Source organism: Oncorhynchus kisutch, linkage group LG2 (assembly GCF_002021735.2).
Source record: "Oncorhynchus kisutch isolate 150728-3 linkage group LG2, Okis_V2, whole genome shotgun sequence".
Taxonomy (NCBI): domain Eukaryota; kingdom Metazoa; phylum Chordata; class Actinopteri; order Salmoniformes; family Salmonidae; genus Oncorhynchus; species Oncorhynchus kisutch.
The window spans coordinates 19,840,782-19,863,489 of record NC_034175.2 but is presented as its reverse complement, the minus strand read 5'-3'; positions in this window follow the sequence as shown (position 1 = coordinate 19,863,489).

The window sequence follows — 22,708 nt, the reverse complement described above, 5'->3', positions numbered from 1 at the left end:
AATTCCTTTCACCTCATGGTTTGGTTTTTGCACAAAAGCATGCTCAAGTGGCAGAGTCAATATCCATGATAAACTAGTGTCTCTACAATACTAACAGCATAATAACTGGTCATAAAGTGGTGGTATTGTCCTTTAAATTGTTGAAGTTGAAGAACACTGCTAATCCACATGATACAAGAGCTCGCTAAGACCTGTTTTCAAAGTGTCTCTCAGCTCTGTACTGTAAGACATTTAGAAGTACAGGGAATGAAAAGTTGTGCTGATGCCAGAAGAAGAGGTGCTCTCACAGATGGTGTGTGATTCAGACAGTGAGGACTGTTACATGCACACAATATGATAAATAGTCAGATTAATATAAATTTGATTTAAACGTTTAGATGCTTTGCAAGAAGAATGATTTTCCTAATAATCCAATTTACAATGAACACATCTAAAATTAGGCTACCTGATGGGACTTTGATAAATGCAGAAAATCGCCAGTGAAAATAAATGTTCTATCACAGCGACCTTGTCATTTTTGTGAAGCATATTTAAGGTCATATTAGCATCCAGCTTATCGTTCCTATCTTTCAACACTCACTTTCTTTACTTATCCGTAATGTGTACAGTATTTATTGTCTGTTTGTTGACTGTGATGGTCAACCAGATCATGATTATGAGGCTTCCTACATCCAGAAATGTTCTTTCTACTCTGTCGTTTGGGGAATTTTCTCCCCATAAGCATTGTCTCTGTAAGTTGTTGAGAAAGTGACTACCTGTTTGAAAATGAGGGTCATGGAATTCCTTTTCTTCTTCTGCGTGACTTTCATCACTTCTGTTCAACTAGCTGCAGATTTGCGAAATTGTGCCTCAAAATGAGCATACTTCAATGTTCAGGTGAACTTTCTCTTCATGTGCAGCATCCTACAAGCTAATGAATCTAAAGGTATTATCACCTTATAGTGGGAAATGCCACAGTTTGAAACATCAGTGGTTGTTTTGGCAGAGCTTCAATAGACAAAACAAAGCTTGGAGACAGAAGAAAATCAAAGCACAGTTTTGACTGTTATAGAATTGTTTTGTCTAGTCTTTGAACAGAGACAGGGAAACTATCAAGGTTGTTTTACGTTTGTGAATTTGGTTTAATTGCTCATCTGTTCAGTGAAGCTGTTCTATGTAGGTTCATGACATTAGTTTGTATTGCAAGTTGAGTAACAAGGAAATGAGTGACACTTAACATTACTGGCCTAATACCGGAATGAATAATGTGGAATGAAGACGTTAAATATCCCTCTACTGATTGATACTGTAAAATACAGTTTGGCTGCAAGACAAGGACAGTCTAAAACAGGACAAAGGATTCACTACGATGTCAGATACCTTGTACCTTTTGGCTTTTTTTCACTACATTTTGTATTCACCTTATCTTCCTTTTTAAAGGCTTGAAAGAAAGTTTCCCTCTGCTTTCTGCCAATAAAGGTCTGTTTTTTTTATTCATTACAGAAGCAACATAAATAAACTTGATTTATAGTAGGCCATAAAGCAGTGCATCCCATAACCCGCCAATGCAATCTACTCTCTAATTACAACTCCAATCATAAAAGATCAGAAGAAAATGTAATATAAACAAAACTTCACATAAAGTAAGCAATATTGTAATGATGAACACAGATGGAACGATGCCTTTAAAGTTGTTTTTACATTTATCGGTAGATATCACAGATTATTATAGAAAATTGTCAGAAGTTTTGATGTAGCTAATTGTGATGAAAGTTCCAATTTGGGAAAATACACAGGATATTGTTTAATTTCTCTGGTGCCACTTTCTTTAACCAGTGTACATGTCAACACATGAAAATATAATTAGATGAGTAAGATTAACACAATTAAAAATATATTCTGAACAAAAATATAAACGCAACTTGCAGCAATTTCAAAGATCTTACTCAGTTACAGTTCGGCCCACCCATTTGGGAACAAGGCCCATCACACCTAGCAACAGCGCTGCTGGACATTCCTGCAGTCAGCATGTCAACTGTACAGGGGCATCCAAAAGTATTCAACCCCTTTGACATTTTTCCTATTTTGTTGCCTTATAACCTGGAATGAAAATGGATTTCTTGGGGGTTTGCATCATTTGATTTACACAACATGCACTTTGAAGATACAAAATATTTTTGTGTGTGAAACTAACAACAAATAATAATAAAAAAAAAGACAGCTTGAGGGTGCATGACTATTCCCCCCCCCCCCCCCCCCCCCCCAGCTCCTCCAGCTCCTTCAAGTTGGTTGGGTTACGCTGGTGTACATCAATCTTTAAGTCATACCACAGATTCTCAATTAGATTGAGGTCTGGGCTTTAACTAGGCTATTCCAAGACATTTAAATGTTTCCCCTTAAACCACTTGAGTGTTGCTTTAGTAGTATTAGGGTCATTGTCCTGCTGGAAGGTGAACCTCCGTCCCAGGCTCAAATCTCTGGAAGACTGAAACAGGTTTCCCTCAAGAATTTCCCTGTATTTAGCACCGTCCATCATTCCTTCAATTCTTACCAGTTTCCCAGTCCCTGCCAATGAAAAACATCCCCACAGCATGAAGCTGCCACCACCATGCTTCACTGTGAGGATGGTGTTCTCGGTGTGATGAGAGGTGTTGGGTTTGCGTCAGACATAGCGTTTTCCTTGATAGCCAAAAAGCTCAATTTTAGTTTCATCTGACCAGAGTACCTTCTTCCATATGTTTGGGGAGTCTCCCACATGCATTTTGGAGAACACCAAACGTTTTTGCTTATTTTTTTCTTGAAGCAATGGCTTTTTTCTGGCCACTCTTCCGTAAAGCGCAGATTTGTGGAGTGTACGGCTTAAAGTGGTCATATGGACAGATACTCCAATCTTCACTGTGGAGCTTTGCAGCTCCTTCAGGGTTATCTTTGGTCTCTTTGTTGCCTCTCTGATTAATGCCCTCCTTGCCTGGTCCGTGAGTTTTGGTGGGCGGTCGTCTCTTGGCAGGTTTGTTGTGGTGCCTTATTCTTTCCATTTTTTAACAGTGGATTTAATGGTGCTCTGTGGGATGTTCAAAGTTTCTGATATTTTTTATAACCCAACCCTGATCTGTACTTCTCCACAACTTTGTCCCTGATAGGTTTGGAGAGCTCCTTGGTCTTCATGGTGCCACTTGCTTGGTGGTGCACTTTGCTTAGTGGTGTTGCAGTCTCTGGGGCCTTTCAGAACAGTTGTATATATACTGAGATCATGTGACAGATCATGTAACACTTAGATTGCACACAGGTAGACTTTATTTAACTAATTATTTGACTTCTGAAGGTAACTGGTTACACCAGATCTTATTTAGGGGCTTCATAGCAAAGGGGGAATACAAATGCACGCACCACTTTTCTGTATTTTATTTTTTTAGGATTTTTTAAAATAAGTTATTTATTTAATTCACCAATTGGACTGTTTTGTGTATGTTCATTACATGAAATCAAATTAAAAATCCATTTAAATTACAGTTTGCAATGCAACAAAATAGTAACAACGCCAAGGGGGATGAATACTTTTGCATGGCACTGTTTACTCCCTCAAAACTTGAGACATCTGTGGCATTGTATTGTGTGACAAAACGACACATTTTATAGTGGCCTTTTATTGTCCCCCGCAAAAGGTGCACTTGTGTAATGATCATGCTGTTTAATGAGCATCTTGATATGCCACACCTGTCAGGTGGATGGATTATCTTGGCAAAGAAGAAATGCTCACTAACGCTTTTTGTGCATATGGAACATTTCGGGTATCTTTTATTTCAGCTCATGAAACATGGGACCAACACTTTAAATGTTGTGTTTATATTTTTTGTTCAGTATATATACACTTCACCATCATATTTTAAGTGCGAGCACAATTTTTCTGTGTGAAAGGGATTGTCATTGTTTTACATGTTCACTGATAAGATAGTGATGCAGGCTGGAGTCTGCAGTGAAGTCGACATTAATGTACTCTTTGGCAGATGCAGGATACAGATCGAATACAACAATCCCACTGCGTTTCACTGCCAGTGGAACCAGTTCTTTCCAGATAAAGAAGTCACATCAGAGGGGGTAATCAGATACAACGTTACATGGGAATTCAACATGGATATCTGCCATTAGGATCACAAATCAACAACAACAACCAGCAGACAAATGAAGGAGAACAAAAAAGATGTGCAGATAGAGGAGAAGTGTTCATCTTCTGTGTTGTGTCTAATCCTGTTGAGAGGTGTAAATACCTACCTTATCCACCACCTTAAAAAGTGCCATTCAGTCACTCTCTGGTACAAACTCAAGCAAAACAAGATGGCTTCCTTCACCTCCCCGTTAACTAGTGACAATGTCAAAGTGGGTTGTACAAGTCTATACCTTGCCATGTAGATGAAATGCAATTAAATGAGCAACTATACAAATGCATATAAACATGTCAATGACGGTTTGTAGTAGTTATTTTTTTAAACAGTTATTTACTTGTTGTTTATCTACTTAGGTAAAAACATGTTTTAAATGATCGCTACAGTCTCTTCATATCCACAAGCATGTCAATCTGATTATGCAATCTATTTTCTGACAATTTTCTGGAAAAAAAATCAAATTGAACAAAATTCTTTCCCTTTATCCATCCTCAATTATAGGAGAATTATTAACATCTGTTTATACAGACATCAGGATAATTCACTGGTGCCTTAATGGCCTCTCCTGTTGTCATTTACGTGGAAAATGAACAATTAACCAGATATAGGATATATTTTCTCCGAATTTCATCCAACATCCATTTATTTTGATGTTTACTACAACAAAGTTCAGCGTATTGACAGTCTTTCACTGTTAAATTGACGTTGGTGATGAGACATATCTGCTTAGCTAAACGAAAGGTCATTAAAGAAGGCTGTACAATGACAGGTGGACACTGAGGACAGTAAGGAAATGCCATCTGAAGCCATGAAACAGCCTCAAGAGACCCTCTCAGTCTGAAGACAAAACATTCATGTGTGGTGTTCAGTATATCCTTGAGTGAATGCCACTGGAAATATTGTTGGTTGACTATACAAATACTTAGCTGGACATCACAATGATGAGCTGCACGCAAGCACACACACACACATATATATATTTACACACAAATACACACACAGACACACAAAGTCTTGTATAACTAATCACAATTCAGTCCCGTTCAAAATCAACCCTAGCCCCTATCCCTAACCCGAAAACGAACCTTAGCTCCTAACCCTAAACCTAATTCTAACCCTAAAAAATATTTTAATCTGAACATTAAACCCCCTAGAAATAGCATTTGATCAATAACAAAATGTCCCCAGTTGTTTGTTTACTATTTGTGTGGGGACTTATGGTCCCCACAATTATAGTTAAACACACACACACACACACACACCCTTGCTGACATCATATTGTCATGCCCTCCAGCACCCCGCAGGTAGCTGTCTCAGACATCCTTCCGCTACAGAGCCATAGATCATTTGAAAGATCCAAAAGTTACAGTTGACCAACTGCCTTCTTGGCTGAGAAATACACACAGGGTGTGTGTGGGGTTTTATCGACAAAGCCACCATCTGGTGTCAATGCCTTAGTCATTCACCATGACCAATTGTGTTATTAGATTATTGAATAATTACTGGGTTGATCATGACTACACACAGCATGCATTTTCACTGTCTTAGCTATTTTGTCAGAGGTCAAAGCCAGTGGGAATATTCACGTGACAACCATAAACATAGATTAGATAGAAGGTTAACAATCATTCATACACGCCTGATTGTTTGTCAACCAAATTGATAAGTTGGATTGAACCAGGCTTTCTAGACCATGTTTGATAGCTATATCACATAGTGTCAACACACTAATGTAGCTTTCAGACAGAATATTCTCTTTACTGGACTGAAGGACGGCTCTAAATGAGTTCTTAGCTACAGCATGACTCACATACTGTTCTGGGCAGTGAAGGATATTTTATTAATGAAGTCTGCACTTTGTTTCAGGTTAAATTCAGCCTGAAACGGTAAGGAACTATCGTTAACACCACCCACTGCCACACCACCAAGGTAGAATGAACTAAATGGTATTTTATGTAGGAAACTTCTTTGAAGTGGATGTCAGCATGTATTTTGCCAAAATCCTATCATGAGTAGTCTGTCGGTTGTGAGTAGATTTGACAGTTTGTGGTTTACACCAGTGAGATATTGGTAGACATTTGCACCCTCCCAACTTCTCAAGAATGTTACCTCTTTTGAGAGGCTTGAGCTTCAAAGAACCACCTCATATTGCACTTTAACTGTTAGTGCAACAAAAGATGCAGGAAATAAATTGACCTTTTAGATTCGTACGTAAGTCACGTCTGCAAAAATAAGGTACAGGTGACATCCAGAGTGAACCTGAATCGTTTTACAGAATACTGTCCCTGGTTTAGGTGAACATTTCTGTTGGATTCCGTTGACCTTTTAAACATTATTTTGTATTAGCAGCAACATTGTAATCTCCTGATCCTGTCGACTCCAGATGATGGTGTGGAAGCTGAAGAATAAGTATTACATATAAGAACTAATGAAACAACTCAATAACAAGTTCACAATGACGTGGAGGAATTTATTTGACGGGCGTTACGAGTTATTTTGGTGAAGGCGTTTGTCCTTTAGCTTGTGTACGGGCTGTGTTATATTCCTGTCATGGGGCCTTACGCTCCACAGGGAGTAAGAAAGAGGAGAAGAAGTGACTGAGTAACATTCATGTCATGTACGCCTCTTTTTCATTCCACCACTTTATTTTGAATAGTGAGTTGAAGTGCTGGGTCTATGGACTGTTATCTTGTCATCCGTGTGCGTCCCTAAGATGTATTTGACAGCTTCTCTGACTTTTAAGGCTGAGGGTTTTATTGTAGTTTGAGCCTCTCATTGAAATGATTTATGTGGATGGCACAGATGTTGTTCAGATCCTGCTTTTTCATTCAATTACTGAATCCATCTTGCTGTTTTAATGATCCTATGAAAAGCCCATATCCCTCCTCTTCGACTCCTCTCTTCAGACCATATTAAGGCCCCTGATGGCATGGCAATGTTGTTATCAGGTGCTTCTATGTTGCTCAGAAGTGAGTCGACTAAGGTTGGAGGATTTTGAATAAAACAATTAAAGGGGCAATATGCAGAAATCACTCTGCCATTTCCTGGTTGCAAAAATTCTAATAGTTCACCTAATTTTCATAACAAGCAATGTATAGTGTAGAGAATCATTGTAACACCTAAACCGCTGTGAAATATATTTTTAGTAACCAAAAATATAGTATTTTTAGCTGTTTGAAACTGGTGTACAACACCAAAAGTAACGGACACAAAAACGACACGTAACAATAGAAACGTAGAAATATCGCACATAGAACATGTCTACCGCTTCATAGACTTGCTTTCAATGAGAATGGAACAGAAATATATGTCACATTTCTATGTGAATTTGGTCGGGTCACCCAAAAAGTTACATATTGCAGCTTTAAAGAAATTATACATGTCTTACTTGGGTTAATGACAATAATGGCCTTTTTATCTGTTATAAATTATATTAATGGTAAATCAGTGTAGTTGCTTTGTTGCAGGTTTTGTTCAACCGTATGTAACGTGAATAGACCTCTATAGGCCTACTCTTTTTCTTGCTTTAAGTGTAAATTATATGATTTTTGAAGGTTAAAAGCATGGTTTTGAAGGTTAAAGACAAGTTATATCTCTCCTCACGCATCGTTGAAACAGAATTTGCACTCTCTTGTCTGTCAACTGGTTTATGAGTGTTTGTTGGCATAACAAAATGCACTGCCTCCCTCAGTTCTCCAAGCAGTGCAATACTCTCCTGTGAAGATCTCTCCTCCTGGTCCTTGGGGTATCAGATTCCAAGCAGAAACTAGCTACCTGCTTCCTTTTCTCTGGGTGTTTTTGTTTTTCTCTCTTAAGTGGCGGCGCTCTCCACGGTTCCAGGAGACCTCATGCATTTTTATTGCCATCTGGAAAATTCCAACAGGTCTTAACAAGAGGACTCACTGTAAAAATCTGTTTACTGTAAAGCAGTCATTCTCTGGCCGAGACCCGGTATGAGAGAGAGAGAGGGAATAAAAAGCACAGGTTAAAATAACTTGAATCTCCTAATAATCTCAGAGAGAGAGAGAGAAACGATGTGTGTTTGAATGTCACACCAGAGCAGATAACCCACTAAGTATCCCTCTTCCCCTCCCTCCCTCCTTCCCTCTTCCTCCCCAAGAGCACCAGAGTTTGATGAGTCGTCCCAGACGCTAGCTGACATTTTGTCCCCACTCCGACCGGATGCTGCATGAAAAATGCAGTCAAGCAAGGAGCCAGGAGGAATACCCAGTCCCCCAGTGTGTGTCTCTCTGTGGGGAGTGCAAGGTGAGCAGAACTTGAGCTTGTCATGGCTCTACGCTCCTGACAAACATAAGTAGATGCTAATGGCAAAATCGTGACAGAGCAGAGTCCCACCACCATATGGCTAATTGCCACAACAATATCTTCTGTGTTATTAATCACGTTTTCATAGCGTGCCATGATAATTGGAATAATTAGAGAGGGAGAAGGCACAGGGATGCCTCTGCGACAATGTCCCCTGCTCGCCAAAAACAGACCTGCAAAATATGTCACTTTTCCCCTTACCCTTCACCTTGTCCTCCCTTGGTCCTTCTTATACCCCTTCCCCTTCATCATCTTATTGTCTTTCCCTCCTCTATTCCCACCTACCTCTATCCTTCCTTCCTTCTCTCTTTCCATCTCCTCCCTTCCTCCTCTTCCTCCTCTTTTATCTCACTAATCGCTCTCTAGTTCCCCATATCCCCGTGTTGTTTACAGTTTTGCTGTGAGGAATGGAGGGAGTAATTAATGAATACAGTTCCTTGCCTGTCAGGAGGACCTTGGTTGCTAACTTGCTGCTAGCTGTGGGCTGTGGTGCGGGCATCTCAGGTAGCTGAATGAGGCCACATGCCCCACATATAGACAATGGAGGAGATACTTTTAACCCTTTCTGGTCCAGTACACTGCTGTCACATTGGTTCTGTATGTGCTCTGTATGTTTGTGATGGTAATAAAAGGCCTGTGAATCTCAGTGGACATTCTTCAGACATTAGTATCTCAGATTGGCCATATATAGGCCATGTTTAATAGTGCAAAGAAACATTCGGATGCTTGAGGTAATGTCCCTGTAAATCTCTCAATGTTTGTGCAGGAGCAGCCTCGACGTCTCTGCTACTCAAACTGTCGTTTAAATGCCTAACTTTATTGATTCTGCCAGTGAGTCAATCAATAGAACATCTGTAGCATTACAGCTATTTCCGTCCTCGATGGCTACTTCTGCCAAAATAACCGTAGAGAGATCAAACTTTTTCCAGTCACTCGTAATGAAGACATCTTCCCTTGACCTGCACGACCTATGTCTGGAAATAATGAGAGGAGGGTTAGGATAGAACAACAGAGAGAGACAGAGAGAGAGAGAGAGGGAGAGAGAGAGATAGAGAGAGAGGGGAGAGAGAGAGAGAGAGAGAGAGAGAGAGAGAGAGAGAGAGAGAGAGAGAGAGAGAGAGAGAGAGAGAGAGAGAGAGAGAAGGAGGGAGGGAGGGAGGGAGGGAGGGAGGGAGGGAGGGAGGGAGGGAGGGAGGGAGGGAGGGAGGGAGGGAGGGAGGGAGGGAGGGAGGGAGGGAGGGAGGGAGGGAGGGAGGGAGGGAGGGAGGGAGGGAGAAAGAGAGACTGTTACAGATGAGTCATGGGCATTTGGAGCAATAAGCCCCAGAAAGATAGAGAGCATCTGCCATTATAATGTTCTGTAGGAGAGGTCAGGCAGAGATAGAGAATACAGTACTGTTGTCCACAGTGAATGCATTATGAGGAAATTATTTAACCATTGTTTGTTGTCAATGTTATTACCAAATCACATAGTTTGATACTCGGATGAGAGCAATAAATGAGTGTACAGTATGTTTTCCTACTCTCCAAAATGAAATGTGAAGTAATAGAGTTAACCCTCTGAAGCCATTATTTTTGAGCTCATCCTGTAAGGCACTGATTTAGGCCTAACGTTTGACTGAAAAAGTAGTTTTGGCTCCACATTCACTGTTGTCTCTAATCGCTTGAGGTCTCGTTAATGACTTGACTCTTCATTTAAATGAGTCCCATCCCCAAGGCCTCTTGTTAACACCATTCACATCTTGCTCAATATCTTTTATCAACACTTCAAACCACGTTGCCAAAGCCCTGCTATTTTTTGCTCCCATCGTCTGAAGGGGAAAAACCCATTGCAGTTTGTCTGTGACATGATCTGTTTATGGTTGACTAGCAGAGGTGTGGATTATGCAGAATAAGCAGAAAGAGGGTGTAACACACAACTGGAGGGAGGGGCCAGTGCTACTCTTCTCTCCCCTCACTGTTGTATCAGACAGTAAATGTCAAAGCAGCTGCTTCTCTGACCATAAACCAGAGAGCTGGGCCCTTAATTATTTCTCTGTGGAGTGGAAAAGATCCCCAACAAAGACCTCCCCTGGGAGAGGGTTAGTGCTATCTGGGATCCTTGGTACATCCCTACCCAAACCCTAATCTTAACCACTACCCTAACCATAACTCTTACCTAACCCTAACCTTAACCATTTTAAATGTAAACTTTAATGGGTTAGGGACGTCCCAAGGATCCCGGATAGCAAGGTCCCCTGGGAGAGAGGAGGGGATGGAGGCTTGGATAGGTGTGGGCGGATTTTGGCACAGCCACTGGAGGGTGATGCGGTAGTGGGACTGTATTGTAGATAGAACTCCAGCAACACAGGCTAACATGGTAACCCAGTAAGACAGAGCTAACTGAAATGGTGACACTTCCTGTAATATCCGTAGATCCAAGATGCAGGCATTTTGTATGGGAGCATTTCCTTTCTATGTGTATTTTCTGTGATACTTGCCTTCTGGTATGAGACATATTTTATTACATGTTCTACAGTTTGGTATGATTGAATGTTTATCCATTAACAGCATATCAAAAAACATAGGTTAAAAGAGATGTTGTAATGTGTAATGTGCCTCTGAGAGTACATGGGAAGGCTTTCCGTCTGCTGTTGAGTGTCCGCTCTGGGAGATAGGCCTGTGCGTTCACCATACAGATAGCAGCTCTTCTCTATAGAGGTGAGCTCTAGGTGCCTCCACATATTAGTTTGCTTTCCACTTAATGAGGCAGCGGAGCATGAAGGTCCAAGCACTGCTAAATGCTGTGTTCATTAAACCAATGGTGCTTAATGATGACGGTAAAGACAGCCACGACCTGCTCTGCTCGGCTCACTCCTGCTGGGGACTGCCATTACGGTTACAGCCAGCCAGCTGGAGGACAACATGGGAGGGTGTTCTCCCTGGGACTATAGGCTGCCACAGGGACATCTAGCAGGGATAAATGACCACACCGGTGTAACGGTTTTGCTTCCGTCCTTCTCCTCGCCCTTTACTGGGCTCGAACCAGGGACCCTCTGCACACATCAGCAACTGACTCCCTTGAAGCATCATTACCTATCGCTCCACAAAAGCTACGGCCCTTGCAGAGCAAGGGAAACAACTACTTCAAGTCTCAGAGCGATTATCAGCGAGCACCCCGCAAACTAGCCAGCCATTTCACACTGGTTACACTGGCAATGGTAGTGTTTTTCAAGTAGAGATGAAGTACGGTTGTTTGTGAAAATAATGGATATTGGTTTATAGTTATTGTTTTGAGTTTACTTGAGTAACTTTAACGGGGTAATTTGAGTCTTGCTTGATGTATTTCATGGACACATGCAGGATTTCAAATTGCATTAGAATATTTTCAGGTTAAAGAAATTGTCATCATAAAATGTAATATTTGTGCTTTTTAAGGGCAGTGCAATATCGAGTGACATCACCATGTGCGTTGTGCAATGTTGCTGGCTAAAAGAGGTAACATGCTTACCCAGGATTCAGCTCTGCATTCACAACCACCTGCACTATACCCTGTTTAAACTAAAGTTACTCTGTGACAAAGTGCAAAAAGCCACCGGAACAAAAATATCCTCTTTCCAGTAGTATTCAATCTTAGCCCACTCTGTGTATTTTGCTTGAAAGAGTGTGGACATTGGAGTCTGTGGACTGCATCAGTGCCCACACACTGCCAGCCATCACCACAGGCTATGTGCTTCATGCAGATCCCAAAGGACAAACTAATGTATCCAAATATATTTACAACAGATGTTGCATTTTATTTTTCATGATAAAAACCCATTTTAGAAAATTTACTTCATAATGGGTATTGCATGTTTTTTTGTGTGCGTGCGGGTGTGTGAGGGTCTTCAAGTACAGCGAGCGAAGTACCCCACCTACTGGCGGTAAATTGCAAAGACTTTGCTTATATTGACCCTGAGTTGAAATGAAATCGATCAAAACAAAGTTTAAATAAGCTGTGAGTACTGTATGCCAAGTTTGCCTACTATGTCAACTGTCATCGTGCCATCTGGAATGTTGATACTGCAAGTTAAACTGTTATCAGGTGATGTTTCATTTGATAGGCCTATCCCCTGGTGTTCATGAGTAACATGTTCTTTGAAACAATTTAAGAAAATGTGTGATTAAATCAATGTGTTAAATCAATGTTATTAAATCAAATCCTTAAACATTTTGCTAATTTGAAATTGGATTAAATCTGAATCAGATAAAACAACTATTCTGTACAGGAACGTATTCAATCGGAGTAATAAGTAACCTTCAACTTCACACCTTTGAGTAAGTAGTTCAAGGACTTTGACGAAGAACACTCTTCACAAGTCTTCATCAAACTCCGACGCCGGTATGTGTGCTTGTGCATTCTATCACTTGTGTTCTAATCACCTGAGTCAGACTTGGATGATTAGACAATGGGAGAGGGAGAGAAGGGGGGGGAAATTAAACAGAGGACACATGGAGAGTAAGAGAAAGAGAGGGGGAGGATTAGGTAAGGAAGAGGGCAAGTGGCGCTCTCATGGAGCCTGATGTGGCTAGAGAGAACGAGAGAGAGGCAATAGAGAGGTGATAGAGAGGCAGAGCAAAGGAGAGCAACGCGGGCTAAGTGAGCCCTTTATAAATGAAAGCAGATGCCTGGCATTATGAATTTGTTGGGTCGCAGATGGAGCGTACAACGATGATCGTGATCACTCACTCACAAGCCCTCGACTTGTACATGTTTCCCCCTGCTGAAACAAAAAAAGAATCATCCCAGAATACAAGCGAGCAGGGCGATAAGGAGGAGGACCTTTCAAACGAGTGATTAGTGAGCCTTAACAAGGCCCTTCTCAACGAAGAGGGGAGAGAAACACTTCACGTGTTTTTCCTTCCTCCTCTGCTTTTTTTAAAGCCTGAGCATTGATTGATCTTGGCGTTGGTGCTCGGTGATTGATTGGATTGCCTGCGGAACATCATCTCGCTAACTCTGCGAGAGGGGAGTTTGTCAGTGCAATTGATCTTGTTGTAAATTAAATGTTCCATTTCCAGTGCATTTTATTGTTAAATGCAGTTCATTAGCTACACAGAGATTTATCACCAGTTTTCCAGTCTTCTCCAGTCTCGTCAGTGATGCCTTGATTTCTCTAAAGAGAGTTGAACTGAGGAAAGGATGATAGAGGAAGAAGAGTGATTTAAAGTCAACTGATGCTGGGTTCAAAACAACAGGGAACTCAGGGAATAGTTTTGAATGGTCATCCAAGTCAGAAACATCTTTCTAGAGCTCTGACTTTCTGACCTGAAGATCACTGACGTCATGACTTGAGCTAACTTTTTTCCGAGTTCCAAGTTGTCTTAAAAGACTCATTTGGTACAACATTGCTGCAACTTCCTCGAAATACCCAATATCCTGCTTCTCAAAGTTCATACAACTGAAAAATTACATTTTTGACAATGCATATAACTGTGCCATATACAACTGTCCTTGCATAATATGCGTCTCTCTGTTTCTGTCTCTATGGCTCGCATGCACGCACGCACGCACACACACACACACACACACACACACACACACACACACACACACACACACACACACACACACACACACACACACACACACACACACACACACACTAACATACACAGCCCAATTAAAAGCTGTCATTTGAAGAAATCTTGGGTGTCCTCGGCTTCCTGTCTCACCAGATGTTATTGCGCACCTGCAGGCTACAGTGCTACTCTCTCTCTCCCTCTCTCTCTCTTTTATTCTCTTCTTTCTTTCTGCACTTCATCCTTACTGTGAATAGTCTTTTTAATGCAGTTGGCCCTCTGGGGACCGGCTGGCGCTCTGAGTCCCAGACACATCAAGGACAGAGCTGCACCTCTGTTTGCCCCTGTCAAACAGTCTGTGTGCAGGGACAATTACAAAAGCAAACTGGAGCCACTGGGTTTCCACAGAAGTACAGGCATAATGCTATGAGTTATGAAAAGCAACCGCTTGTTGATTTATTAGTAGGCAGGCCTTCTCTGTAATGCGTGTGTGTGTAGTAATACTACTTTGGAGTGTGCTTATATTTGTCCTATTTCACACACGTACAAGTGTACATTAATATGCAAGTGTGAATTGAACATGTGTTTTTTGCATATCCCAACTCTCCCTGAGACACCTTCAGAGAGTGGGGTCACAGCCAGGGTCTGTCATTATCAAACGAGAGTGGGGTCACTCAAGGGTACATTGACAGATTTTTCACCCTGTTGGCTCGGAGATTTGAACTAGCAACCTTTCGGTTACTGGCCCAAAGCTCTAACTGCTAGGCTACTTGCCGCCCTGCGTGTGTGCATGTGTGTGTGTGTGTGTGTGTGTGTGTGCGTGCGTGTGTCTGTGTAAGCCACTTTTGTGCTGACTTTGACAGTAATTGCTGTGATCAAGTCTCCAAAAGAGTGCAGGACTGTTATAGACACATGCACTTGTTAATAATCTAATTTCATAATGTTGTGCATGTTTTGTAACTCATCAAAACTCGGCATACTTGACATGGGCAATTAGCAAGCTGCTAATGTTGGACAGACTGTGTGCTTGAGCTATACCACCTATATTAGTTCTGATGTACAAAACCACCCACACTCATTAAGTAACACAGTAGTGTACAGTACATGCCAGTTATTATAGTGCTTAACACTTTCTTAGCTTAGTGTAGATGCAATTTGATATTTAAGATGTAAGAGACATCATTTCGGCCTACCACTAAAATGCCGTATGATGTACATCGTAAAATCTCACAGTATTTAAATCAGAACCTGCGGTTTAATTTGATTAGAAAAGGGACACATTGGAAACATCTTGTCTTCCACACTTGGTTTTTGGTGATGTCTTGCAGTACCGCGCGTCCTCAGCCATAACAAATAGTACACGTTGTCACAGTTGTCCTCGTAGGGCTACACGGGAGCCTAACATTGCGCTCATCCATATTCATCCCTTGGAATTGGGGATAGTGACATATGGTTGGTACTCTTGTACATCCCCCTGAACGAGAGACACACATTCGAAATTGGATTTAACACTTGAATTCCCCGTTGACCAGCGCGGCTGATACAATTACCATCCTGGAGATGCCACACACACACACACACAGGGCTAATCCAATTAGAACACAGCCACTGTGCGTGTGCATGTGTGTATTTGTGTGTATTTGTGTGCGTGATTAAGAGAGAGGGAGAGTCTGGTTCTGGTACTAATTGTTCTAGTTGTGGACTGGTCAAATCACTCTCCAAGTGAGCTATCCCTCATCTCTGTCTTTCTTTTCCCATCTCTCTCTCTCTCTCTCTCTCATCTATACTGTTCTTCATCTTCTATACTGTGGCACTTTGGTTACCCCATGCAAGGGAACTTTTAGCAATGTCTCGCTGATAAGAATCAATTACTTTAAATGATCAATGTATCTCGACGTCATAAACAGAACCAATGCATGAATGAGTGCCATGTGTCTGCTGGGCCGTAGACGAGCAGTAGATGGGGATATTTGCTATGTCTCATCCATTTATCTCTGTCTAGCTCCTGTTACAAGTGATTCTATCATGGAACAGAGGGAGCCATAAGCATCACATGTTGTGGACAAGCTCACCAAGTGTTTGCACAACACATGTTGTACCTACAGTACCAGGCAAACGTTTGGACACACCTACTCATTAAAATGGTCTGACGGTGAAGTGGACAGACTCGGTATTCATAACCCGAAATAAAAAATGATCTCACTACAATACATTTGAACAGAAAGTTAGCAAATATAGACAAGATCTTGCTACTATTGTCACACCCCTGATCTGTTTCACCTGTCTTGTGCTTCTCTCCACCCCCCTCCAGGTGTTGCTCATTTACCCCATTATTCCTGTGCATTTATTTATTTATGTTTTTTTTTTACCCCCAATTTCATGGTATCCAATTGGTAGTCTTGTCCCATCGCTGCAACTCCCGTATGGACTCAGGAGAGACGAAGGTCGAGAGCCATGCGTCCTTCGAAAGACAACCCAGCCAAGCCACACTGCTTCTTGACACAATGCCCGCTTAACCCGGAAGCCAGCCGTACCAATGTGTCGGAGGAACACCATACACCTGGCGACCGTGTCAGCGTGCATGCGCCCGGGCCTGCCACAGGAGTCGCTAGAGAGCGATGGGACAAGGACATCCCGACCGACCAATACCTCACCTAACCCTGACGACGCTGGGCCATTTGTGCGTCGCCCCATGGGTCTCCCAGCTGCAACAGAGCCTGGACTCAAACCAGGCTCTCTAGTGGCACAGCTAGCACTGCGATGTAGTTCCTTAGACCACTGCGCCACTCGGGATGCCCCCTGTGAATTTATACCTGTGTTTTCTGTTTGTCTGTTGCCAGTTCGTCATGTCTCGTCAAGCCTAACAGCGTATTTTTCCCGTACTCCTGTTTCTCTCTAGCCCTTGTTTTTCTAGTTTTTCCGGTTTTGAACACTCTGCCTGCCCTGACCCTGAGCCTGCCTGCCGTTCTGTACCTTTCTGACTCTGCCCTGGATTACCGACCTCTGCCTGCCCTGATCCTGAGCCTGCCTGCCGTTCTGTAACTTTCTGACTCTGCCCTGGATTACCGACCTCTGCCTGCCCTGATCCTGAGCCTGCCTGCCGTTCTGTACCTTTCTGACTCTGCCCTGGATTACCGACCTCTGCCTGCCCTGATCCTGAGCCTGCCTGCCGTTCTGTACCTTTCTGACTCTGCCCTGGATTACCGACCTCTGCCTGCCCTGATCCTGAGCCTGCCTGCCGTTCTGTACCTTTCTGACTCTGCCCTGGATTACCGACCTCTGCCTGCCCTGATCCTGAGCCTGCCTGCCGTTCTGTACCTTTCTGACTCTGCCCTGGATTACCGACCTCTGCCTGCCCTGATCCTGAGCCTGCCTGCCGTTCTGTACCTTTCTGACTCTGCCCTGGATTACCGACCTCTGCCTGCCCTTGACCTTTCGTCTGCCTGCCCCCTGTTTGGTTAATAAACATCTGTGATTCGAACTGTCTGCATCTGGGTCTTATCCTGAGGTCTGATAACTATGTCTATTTAACTCTTTAGTCATATCCCAGTTTACCTATTTGCTTATGGCCTTGCCTACACCTAGGGACTAAATATTACATTTTATTTGGAACGGCAAACCAGACTAAAATAAATGGGCCTATTTATATAATGAATATGAATTCGGAGGGAAGAAATGTTTAAATATTAAAACATTAGACCTCTCACTAAAGGCTTCAGTCATGCAAAAGTTGTACTTGAATCTGAACTGGTTCTCTAGCAGATTAGTTCAAATGTAATATTTCTTACATTGTTAGCCCAGTGTTATTACATACAGCCGGAAAGAACTATTGGATATCAGAGCGACATAAACTTACCAACATTACGACCAGGAATACATCTTTCCCGAAGCAGATCTTTTGTTCACACCACCACCCAGGACATTGGCTCTGATTCCAGAGGCCAACCCAAAACAACGGGTTGGAGAAGAAGTAGACGGAGTGGCCTCTTGGTCCGACTTCGAAGGCATGTACACCACCCTCCACTTCTGAGTATAATTAATAGCCAAATGTCCAGTCTCTAGATAACAAGGTAGACACAATTAGGGCAAGGGTTGCTTTCCAGAGAGACATCCGGGATTGTAACATTCTGTGTTTCATGGAAACATGGCTCTCTTGGGATATGTTGTCGGAGTCGGTACAGCCACTGGGATTCTTTATGCGTCACGCCGGCAGAAATAAACAACTCTCTGGGAAGAAGGGCGGGGGTGTATGCTTTATGATTAACGGCTCATGGTGTAATCATAACAACATACAGGAAGTCAAGTCCTTTTGTTCACCTGACATAGAATTCCTTACAATCAAATTCCGACCATATTATCTCCCAAGAGAATTCTCGTCGGTCACAGCCGTGTATATCCCTCCTCAAGCCAATACCACGATGGCCCTCAAGGAACTTCACTGGAAACCATACATCCCGAGGCTGCATTTATTGAAGCTGGGGATTTTAACAAAGCAAATTTGAGAACAAGGCTACCTAAAATCTATCAGCATATTTATTGTAGCACTCTTGCGGGCAATACACAGGATCACTGCTACTCTAACTTCCGCGATGCATGCAAGGCCCTCCCTTCGGCAAATCTGACCACGACTCCATTTTGCTCCTATCGTTCTATAGGTAGAAACTCAAACAGGATGTACCCGTGACTAGAACTATCCAACGCTGGTCTGACCAATCGGCATCCATGTTTCAAGATTGTTTTGATCATGCGGACTGGGAAATGTTCCGGGCAGCCTCAGAGAATAACATCGATTTATACTCTGATTCGGTGAGTGAGTTTACAAGTGCTTTGGAGATGTTGTACCCACTGTGACTATTAAAACCTAGCCTAACCAGAAACCTTGGATAGATGGTGGAATTCACTCAAACCTGAAAGCGCGAAACACTGTATTTAACCATGGAAAGATGACTGGGAATATGGCTGAACATTAACAGTGTAGTTATTCCCTCCGTAAGGCAATCAGCATTCAACACCATAGTACCCTCTAAGCTCATCATTAAGCTTGAGGCCCTGGGCCTCAACCACGCCCTGTGCAATTGCGTTCTGGACTTTCTGACGGGCCTCCCCCAGGTGGTGAAGGTAGGAAACAACATCTCCACTACGCTGATCCTCAACACTAGGGCCCCACAAGGGTCAGCCCCCTCCTGTACTCCCTGTTCACCGATGACTGCGTGACCATGCACACCTCCAACTCAATCATCAAGTTTGCAGAGGACACAACAGTTGTGGGCTTGATTACCAACAACAACGAGACAGCCTACAGGGAGGATGTGAGAGCACTCGGAGTGTGGTGTCAGGAAAACAACCTCTCACTCAACATCAACAAAACAAAGGAGATGATTGTGGACTCCAGGAAACAGCAGAGGGAGCACACCCCATCCTCATCGATGGGACAGCAGTGGAGAAAGTGGAAAGTTTTAAGTTTCTCGGCGTACACATCACGGACAAACTGAAATGGTCCACCCACACAGACAGTGTGGTGAAGAAGGCGCAACAGCCCCTCTTCAACCTCAGGAGGCTGAGGAAATTTGGCTTGTCACTAAGAAAACCCGGACAAATTTTTACAGATGCACAATTGAGAGCATCCTGTCGGGCTGCACCACCCACAACCGCAAAGGCTCTCCAGAGGGTGGTGCGGTCTGCACAACGCATCACCAGAGGCAAACTACCTGGCCTCCAGGACACCTACACCACCCGATGTCACTGGAAGGCCATAAAGATCATCAAGGACAACAACCACCCCAGCCACTGCCTGTTCACCCCTCTACCATCCAGAAGGCGAGGTCAGTACAGCTGTGTCAAAGCTGGGACAGAGAGATTGAAAAACAGCTTCTATCTCAAGGCCATCAGACTGTTAAACAGCCATCACTGACACAGAGAGGCTGCTGCTTACATACAGCCTCTAAATCATTGGCCACCTTAATAAATGGATCACTAGTCACTTTAATAATGCCACTTTAATAATGTTTACATTCTTGCATCACTCATCTCATATGTATATACTGTCACACCCTGGCCATAGAGAGGCTTTTATTCTCTATGTTGGTTAGGCCAGGGTGTGACTAGAGTGGGCATTCTAGTTTCTTTATTTCTATGTTTTCTGTTTCTATGTTTTGGCCCGGGTATGGTTCTCAATCAGGGACAGCTGTCTATCGTTGTCTCTGATTGGGAATCATACTTAGGCAGCCTTTTTTCCTTTATATTTTGTGGGTAGTTATCTTTGTTAGTGGCACTATAGCCCTAGTAAGCTTCATGGTCGTTTCTTTGTTTCTTGTTTTGTTGGCGACATTTACATAAATAAAAGAACATGTACGCTCACCATACTGCACCTTGGTCCGGTCATTTCCACGATGACGTCTGTGACAGTGTGTACAAACTTTTGACTGGTGCTGTAACTATTTCCCCAATCATCTTGAGGGTAAAGCCTTTCCTGTTGTGACATTTCTGATGAAAACATCTGCTTTTGAAGAATGTCACAAAATATTACTTAAACAAACAGTATGAGCCCGAATCAACAATTCAGCAAAGTAATTTCACAGTTGGATGCAGTGAAAACAGGACAGATAACACCACCATTGCTTAAATGTGTGACATTATAAAATATTTTGTGAAGGAAATGCTACCTGCAACTTTCATAGAAAATGATATGCTCCACATTCACAGTTTATGCTCTGAAAATTGCAGTCAGTTCAAGAAAGCCAAAAACGAATAGTTCAACTAGGGCATGTTTTTAGAAAGAGGCATCATAGAATTCCTTTCACTGCAAGCATCGCAAGAAAACAAGATTTGTAAAACATGTCAAACTTTCAGCGGTCAAGCTTTAATATCATCCATGTTCCAAAGACATTACCTGTGAAGATAGACAGGCCAGCAGAGAGCTGTTTACCCAAGAGCTTGAATCTATCCTGCGTATATAACATACACCTCTCTGAATTATCTAGAATTGTTAGCATTTTCAGATAATTACCCATTTGGGAAATCGTACACACTACATGGCAAGCTCTGGTATATATCGACTACACTCAAGTATCAAAATCAATTGTGGGCTTTACCTTAGAGAAAGCCCAAGATTTCATGAAGCAAGCTGTGTTCTATCTGGTATCATACGAAAAGAAACACAGTGAAAAAGTACTCAATTTTCTTCAGAAAGACAAAAGTAATCTGTGCTCTGACAAATGCACAAAGAATGACTCATCTGTGTCTTAACTTCTAATTTCAAAGGCAACCAAAACTCTTCCATCTCCACTTAATAAAGAGGATTATAACATATTAAGCAATGACAACAAGTGGTTCAATGACCAAATAATTTAAGGGTACAATTATCTTTTGATGTCACATCTGAAGGAACAATTTGTGTTAATTTCCCCCGCTGTCTTTGTGAGTTGCGAATGACAGTCTGTTTTGTGACAGCAATGAGGTTATGCCAAATGTGCCTGGAACCGAAATGGTGCACTATTGGTGGCGTTTTGATCATGTGATAGTGATAATCTATCAGCTGATCCACCCAAACAGCTGAAACTGAGTATTTCTGTCTGTAATAAAGCCCCTTTATGGGGAAAAACTCATTCTGATTGGCTGGCCCTGGCTTCCCAGCCTATGCCCTCCCAGGCCCACCCATGGCTGCGCCCCTGCCCAATCAAGTGAAATCCATTGATTAGGGCCTAATTCATTTCAGTAAAATCTTAGAAATTGTTGTATGTTGAGTTTATATTTTTGTTCAGTATAAATATGCTAGCATGAAACAAACTAGATTTTACATGATATGAGATTGTTCTGCTGGTGACATCTTCCTCTTACCAACAAGCAGTGGAATTGCCCTATTCTTTGTCTGTAACAGTGAAAGACACACGTGATCTAAAAAGTTTTTTTCTACCAGTATTCAAGTTTCCCCGCCCAGCGCCCACAACCAGTGACCACTGCATACAGGTCAGACGAGTGCACTCTTGGGGCATGTGGGCGGGGATGGGGAATTTTCAGAGATTCAAAATCTTATGAAATTAGCTAGTTTAATGTGCAATTCGTTACCTTTAAAAATAAAAACATTTAAGAGACTCAAAATAAAATCCACCGAAGTGCGAGGACCAAAGGGCAGGTGCTTGGGCCCTATCAGATGCCTGGTATTGAGCTAATACAAGCTGCCCAGACCACCTGACACCTGAGACAGAGGTAATACAGCCCGCATTACGTCACCTTACCTGTTATAATGGATCTGCTTGTTTGGGTTCATTCCCTACCTGTATGTGTGTCTGTGCTGATGAAGGGGATACGGCTCAGTGTGTGTGAGTACTGGGAGGCAGGTATTAGCCCTGACAGATCGCACCGTTAATTGCTAATTGTGTTTCTCATTAGGTGCAGGGGTGACAGGTGTTGTTAGTGTGTTGTGAGTTTTCCGGTGCTCTCCCATGACTTGTGCTAACTCCCCCCGTGCTCCACCCCCGATCCACGCTCTAATGGCTCCCCCGAGATCTGCCATCAGCCCCTGCCCTGGGCTCCATGCAGAGAGAGGTCGACTTTAGATACTCTGTAACAGCCGTGCGTGAAGTCGCAGTGGGATGTGGTTTCCTGTATTCTTTTGTTTGTCAATTCCCTTTCACAAATAGACTCAATCTATTTTTCTCAGTGGTTTGAGTAAAGTAATATATACATAATAACATTTGAACTAT